This window comes from Eleutherodactylus coqui, chromosome 3, assembly GCF_035609145.1.
Source record: "Eleutherodactylus coqui strain aEleCoq1 chromosome 3, aEleCoq1.hap1, whole genome shotgun sequence".
Lineage (NCBI taxonomy): Eukaryota > Metazoa > Chordata > Amphibia > Anura > Eleutherodactylidae > Eleutherodactylus > Eleutherodactylus coqui.
This window is the reverse complement of record NC_089839.1, coordinates 19,361,537-19,368,875: the sequence shown is the minus strand read 5'-3', so window position 1 is coordinate 19,368,875 and position 7,339 is coordinate 19,361,537. Positions and strand designations below refer to the sequence as shown.

General features: G+C 36.4%; 1 non-coding gene across 1 annotated transcript; it reads left to right on the top strand.

The window, feature by feature from the left end:
* Positions 1 to 4,739: 4,739 nt before the first annotated feature.
* Positions 4,740 to 4,799, top strand: LOC136622649 (U7 small nuclear RNA). Its single transcript, XR_010791842.1, has one exon. It is a non-coding gene; the product is annotated as a U7 small nuclear RNA (small nuclear RNA).
* The last annotated feature ends 2,540 nt before the right edge of the window (positions 4,800 to 7,339 follow it).

The following is a 7,339-nucleotide window of genomic DNA, read 5'->3' as shown; positions in this document are numbered from 1 at the left end:
GGAATTCTGTTATTAGGTCCATGCTGTCTCAAACAAGGAAAATATGAACCTGAGTTAAACATGCCTTTTCTGGTGGTGTTTCATAGTTAATGCACTTTGAAGTTTCATGAAGATGTGTAAACAAGTAGGAAGACATTGGAGCATCCTGCCCCTGTGATTCAGGGCTTAATTCTGAGTCAAACTTCAGATTTGGAGGAGTCCAGAGATGGCTCCCTAACAAAATTAAAATCTCCCCCAATTATCAATGCACTCCTTCAGATATAATCAGTTTCTTTTAAGACTTGGGTAAAATGAGAATTAATAATCTCTCAAGCTAGAATCATAAAATCACCTAAGGGGTGTCAGTGCAGATTTTGTTAGGAAAATATTATTGAATTACTGATTGCAATTAGTAATTTCTTCCTTTCTTATCAGGGTTAGATGCAAGAAGTAGATGCAGAAATTTAAGATATGAACATTTAGGGTGGTTGCCTTTTACAAAATGTGTTTCAGAGCAAAAAATAATATGACGGCTTTACTCCACAGAAAACTACATTTTTAATGGGCTGTATGAGTGTTAAGGTAAAGTGATATTTATATGGAAGGATAATTACTCAAAATTTGTTCATACCTTCCATGAAAAACCCACTGAGCTTCACAATTATCAACAGTATAGGGATTAGCCCCGCCCTTTCCTGTATATGTAAATCTATATATCACTGTTGTCTCCTCCTGACTAGTTATTACTTCTGGATCATTATATATACAGGAGTTATGCTGAGCATTATACAACACCGATCTGTTATCTGTAAGGAAATCTCAATTCTGTAATTCTTACTTCATATCAATCTGTTTTCCAAGTGGTCTCCATGATATTGATGAAGATCAGTGGAAGAGGAGGTGGAATGAAATGCTTAGAGAGATTGGAATTTTCAGCTCTTTTGCTAATTGTTTAAAAGCTTTTTGGCATATGCTAGAAAGCTCCAAATGTTTGTCAAAAAGAAGAATTTGTTATTCGGTCCATGCTGTCTCAAACATGGAAAATATGAACCTGAGTTAAAAATGCCTCTTCTGGTGGTAGTTCATAGTTAATGCGCTTTGAAGTTTGACTCAAGATTTCGTGAAGACGTGTAAACAAGTAGGAAGAAGTTGGTGCATCCTGCCCCTGTGGTCCGGGGCTCAATTCTGAGACAAACTTCAGATTTAGAGGAGTCCACAGATGACTCCCTATCAAAATTAAAATCTCCCCCAATTATCAATGCACTCCTTCAGATATAATCAATTTCTTTCAAGACTTATGGAAACCTTGGGTAAAATGGGAATTATTAATCTCTCAAACTAGAATCATAAAACAACCTAAGAGGTCTCAGTGCAGATTTTGTTAGGACAATGTTATTGAATTACTGATTGCAATTAGTAATGTTTGCCTTTCTTATAAGGGTTAGATGCAAGAAAGAGATGCAGGAACTTAAGATATGAACATTTAGGGTGGTTGCCTTTTACAAAATGTTCTTTAGAGCAAAAAATAATATGAGGGCTTCACACCACAGAAAGCTACCTTTCTAATGGGCTGTTTGAGTGTTAAGGTAAAGAGAGTAAAGTGATATTTATATGGAATGATAATTACTCAAAATTTGTTCATACCTTCCAAGGAACATCCACTGAGCTAAACAATCATCAACAGTATAGGGTTTAGCCCCGCCCCTTCCTGTTTATGTAAATCTATGTATCAATGTTGTCTCCACCTGACTAGTTATTTCTTCTGGATCGTTATATATACAGGAGTTATGCTGAGCATTATACAACACTGATCTGTTATCTATAAGGAAATCTCAATTCTGTAATTCTTATTGCATATCAATCTGGTTTCCAAGTGGTCTCCATGATATTGATGAAGATCAGTGAAAGAGGAGGTGGAATGAAATGCTTAGAGAGATTGGAATTTTCAGCTCTTTTGCTAATTGTTTAAAAGCTTTTTGGAAGAAGTTGGTGCATGCTGCCTTTGTGGACCAGGGCTCAATTCTAAGTCAAACTTCAGATTTAGAGGAGTCCAGAGATAGCTACCTAACAAAATTAAAATCTCCCCCAATTATCAATGCACTCCTTCAAACATAATCAGTTTCTTTCAAGACTTATGGAAACCTTGGGTAAAATGAGAATTATTAATCTCTCAAACTAGAATCATAAAACAACCTAAGGGGTCTCAGTGCAGATTTTGTTAGGACAATATTATTGAATTACTGATTGGAATTACTAATTTCTTCCTTTCTTATAAGGCTTAGATGCAAGAAAGAGATGCAGGAATTTAAGATATGAACATTTAAGGTGGTTGCCTTTTACAAAATGTGTTTCCGAGCAAGAAATAATATGAGGGCTTCACACCACAGAAGGCTACTTTTTAAATGGGCTGTATAAGTGTTAAGGTAATGTTATTAACATGGCATGATAATTACTCAAAATTTGTTCATACCTTCGAAGGAACACCCACTGAGCTCCACAATCATCAACAGTATGTAAATTTATGTATCACTGTTGTCTCCTCCTGACTAGTTATTACTTCTGGATTATTATATATACAGGAGTTATTCTGAGCATTATACAACACTGATCTGTTATATGTAAGAAAATCTCAATTTTGTAATTCTTATTTCATATCAATCTGTTTTCCAAGTGGTCTCCATGATATTGATGAAGATCAGTGGAAGAGGAGGTGGAATGAAATGGTTAGCGAGATTGGAATTTTCAGCTCTTTTGCTAATTGTTTAAAAGCTTTTTGGCATATGCTAGAAAGCTCCAAATGTTAGTCAAAAAGAAGAATTTGTTATTAGGTCCATGCTGTCTCAAACATGGAAAATATGAAACGCAGTTAAAAATGCTTCTGCTGGTGGTAGTTCATAGTTAATGCGCTTTGAAGTTGAACTCAACATTTCATGAAGACGTAACAACAAGTGAGAGGAAGTTGGGGCATCCTGCCCCTGTGGTCCAGGGCTCGATTCTGAGTCAAACTTCAGATTCAGAGGAGTCCAGAGATGGCTCTATAACTAAATTGAAATCTCCCCAAATTATCAATGCACTCCTTCAGACATAATCAGTTTCTTTCAAGACTTATGGAAACCTTGAGCAAAATGAGAATTATTAATCTCTCAAACTAGAATCATAAAACAACCTAAGGGGTCTAAGTACAAATTTTGTTAGGAAAATGTTATTGAATTACTGATTGCAATTAGTAATTTCTTCCTTTCTTATAAGGGTTAGATGCCAGAAAGAGATGCAGGAATTTAAGATATGAACATTTTGGGTGGTTGCCTTTTATAAAATGTGTTTCCGAGCAAGAAATAATATGAGGGCTTCATGCCACAGAAAGCTACATTTTTAATGGGCTGTTTGAGTGTTAAGGTAAAGAGAGTAAAGGGCTATTAATATGGCAGAATAATTACTCAAAATTTGTTCATACCTTCCAAGGAACATCCATTGAGCTCCACAACCATCAACAGTATAGGGATTAGCCCCGCCCCTTCCTATATATGTAAATCTATGTATCACAGTTGTCTCCTCCTGACTAGTTATTACTTCTGGAGTATTATATATACAGCAGTTATGCTGAGCATTATACAACACTGGTCTGTTATCTGTAAGGAAATCTCAATTCTGTAATTCTTATTTCATATCAATCTGTTTTCCAAGTGGTCTCCATGATATTGATGAAGATCAGTGGAAGAGGAGGTGGAATGAAATGATTAGAGAGATTGAAATGTTCAGCTCTTTTGCTAATTGTTTAAAAGCTTTTTATCATATGCTAGAAATCTCCAAATGTTTGTGAAAAAGAAGAATTTGTAATTAGGTCCATGGTATCTCAAACATGGAGTATATGAACCTGAGTTAAAAATGTCTCTTCTGGTGGTGGTTCATAGTTAATGCACTTTGAAGTTTGACTCAACATTTTATGAAGACGTGTAAACAAGCAGGAAGAAGTTGGTGCATCCTGCCCCTGTGCTCCAGGGCTCTATTCTGAGTCAAACTTCAGATTTAGAGGAGTCCAGAGATGGCTCCATAACAAAATTGAAATCTCCCCCAATTATCAATACACTCCTTCAATTATAATCAGTTTCTTTCAAGATTTATGGAAACCTTGAGTAAAATGGGAATTATTAATCTCTCAAACTAGAATCATAAAACAACCTAAGAGGTCTCAGTGCAGATTTTGTTAGGAAAATGTTATGGAATTACTGATTGCAATTAGCAATTTCTTCCTTTCTTATAAGGGTTAGATGCCAGAAAAAGATGCAGGAATTTAAGATATGAACATTTAGGGTGGTTGCCTTTTACAAAATGTGTTTCCGAGCAAGAAACAATATGAGAGCTTCACGCCACAAAAGGCTACTTTTGTAATAGGCTGTATGAGTGTTAAGGTAAAGAGAGTAAAGGGCTATCAATATGGCATGATAATTACTCAAAATTTGTTCCTACCATCCAAGGAACATCCACTGAGCTCCACAATCATCAACAGTATAGGGATTAGCCCCACCCCTTCCTGTATATGTAAATCAATGCGTCACTTGTCTCCTCCTTACTAGTTATTACTTCTGGATTATTATATATACAGGAGTTATGCTGATCATTATACAACACTGAGCTGTAATCTGTAAGAAAATCTCAATTCTGTAATTCTTGTTGCATATCAATCTGTTTTCCAAGTGGTCTCCATGATATTGATGAAGATCAGTGAAAGAGGAGGTTGAATTAAATAGTTAGAGAAATTGAAGTTTTCAGCTCTTTTGCTAATTGTTTGAAAGCTTTTTAGCATATGCTAAAAAGCTCCAAAAGTTTGTCAAAAAAAAGAATTTGTTATTAGGTCCATGCTATCTCAAACATATAAAATATGAAACGGAGTTAAAGATGCCACTTCTGGTGGTGGTTCATAGTTTATGAGCTTTGAAGTTTGACTCAACGTTTCATAAAGACGTTGGTGCCTCCTGCCCCTGTGGTTCGGGGCTCAATTCTGAGTCAAACTTCAGATTTAGAGGAGTCCAGAGATGGCTCCATGACAAAATTGAAATCTCCCCCAATTATCAATGCACTCCTTCAGATATAATCAGTTTCTTTCAAGACTTATGGAAACCTTGAGTAAAATGGGAATTATTCGCTCAAACTAGAATCATAAACAACCTAAGGGGTCTCAGTGCAGATTTTGTTAGTAAAATGTTATCGAATTACTGATTGCAGTTAGTAATTTCTTCCTTTCTTATAAGGGTTAGATGCAAGAAAGAGATGCAGGAATTTCAGATATGAACATTTAGGGTGGTTGCCATTTACAAAATGTGTTTCCGAGCAGGAAACAATATGAGGGCTTCACACCACAGAAAGCTACATTTTTAATGGTCTGTTTGAGTGTTAAGGTAAAGAGAGTAAAGGGCTATTAATATGGCATGATAATTACTCAAAATTTGTTCATACCATCCAAGGAACACCCACTGAACTCCACAATCATCAACAGTACAGGGATTAACCCCGCCCCTTCCTGTATATGTAAATCTATGTATCACTGTCGTTTCCTCCGAACTAGTTATTACTTCTGGATTATTATATATACAAGAGTTATGCTGAGCATTATACAACACTGATCTGTTAGCTATAAGAAAATCTCAATTCTGTAATTCTTATTGCATATCAATCTGTTTTCCAAGTGGTCTCCATGATATTGATGAAGGTCAGTGGAAGAGGAGGTGGAATTAAATAATAAGAGAAATTGAAGTTGTCAGCTCTTTTGTTAATTGTTTAAAAGCTTTTTGGCATATGCTAGAAAGCTCCAAATGTTTGTCAAAAAGAAGACTTTGTTATTAGGTCCATGCTGTCTCAAACATGGAAAATATGAAACGCAGTTAAAAATGCTTCTTCTGGTGGTAGTTCATAGTTAACGCGCCTTGAAGTTTGCCTCAAAAATTCATGAAGACGTGTAAACAAGCGGGAAGAAGTTGGTGCATCCTGCCCCTGTGGTCCAGGGCTCGATTCTGAGCCAACTTCAGATTTAGAGGAGTCCAGAGATGGCTCCATAACAAAATTGAAATCTCCCCCAATTATCAGTGCACTCCTTCAGATATAATCAGTTTCTTTCAGGACTTATAGAAACCTTGAGCAAAATGAGAATTATTAATCTCTCAAACTAGAATCATAAACAACCTAAGGGGTCTCAGTGCAGATTTTGTTAGGAAAATAGTATTGAATTACTGATTGCAATTAGTAACTTCTTTTCTTATAAGGGTTAGATGCAAGAAGGAGATGCAGGAATTTAAGATATGAACATTTAGGGTGGTTGCCTTTGATAGGGGCCAAGAGGGGCTGAAGGAGTTAATATATGTTGCTTAGCAAATCCATTTGAAGATAAAGTATGAAATGTGCAATATTCTATTCTGCTCTGAAAAACTCATGACTATTGAAAAACAGGCTTGTGGTTTCTCTCTTAAGTTGTACGCCTGATCTAAGTGGAATCAGGAAGTTCACCCGAACAGATGTTCATAAATTTAGTAAGAGATGGCTTAACCAGAAGAGAATTATCAGCAATTTCTTAAAGATGTGTTTGTCTCAGTCATATATCACAAGTCTAAATGTCAAGTCATAAGTTTATTGTCAGATGTAAAAGTCACAAGTTTAAGATGTATGTAAAATCACGAGCTTTTCCCTGTTTAACCACAAGTCGCATCCCTGCAAGAGGGACTGGCTATAAAAGCTAAGAGATACAGATAATAAATAGAGTCACTTGTTTCAAACCATACTGAGTGTACTGGTATGTTCTGTGTCTCTCAGAGCGCTCAATCTGATACCTAGGTCAATTTGGAACCGGACAACATCACTGACCAGTCTGTTTGTGCAGGCTAACCCTCGACAGTTTTTGGCGCCCAACTAGGGGGCGGGGCTTACCTTTACGGGACATCGCAACCAGTAGACTGAAACAAACTCCTGGCCCGTTGACGTGGATACTGGATCCTGAGACCCCAGACTGAAAACACCGGTGTAAAGGTAAGAGCTTATCTTACTATTATACAGTCTGGATTCTTTAGATCTGTGTCTCTAACGGACTAGAGGTTAGTTGTTGCCTGTTTCCTATATTTTCTGCCCCATCCATATTTTAGAGTGAATAAGTTCATTTAACTGTCCTAGACGGAAGAACTCACTCATTGGGACTTAAAGAGTCATGTTGTCTGTATTGGAGATTGAAATAATTGTCATTGTTATAGTCTCATTTCTGGCAGTCATATTGTTACTCTGGATCTGTTATAATATTACTAAAAGTTCCCTAAGAGGCGAAGTCTGGTCTCACCTGAATCCTAGTGTTTGAAGTTGACCACGTTTTAGTTCTGTAAAT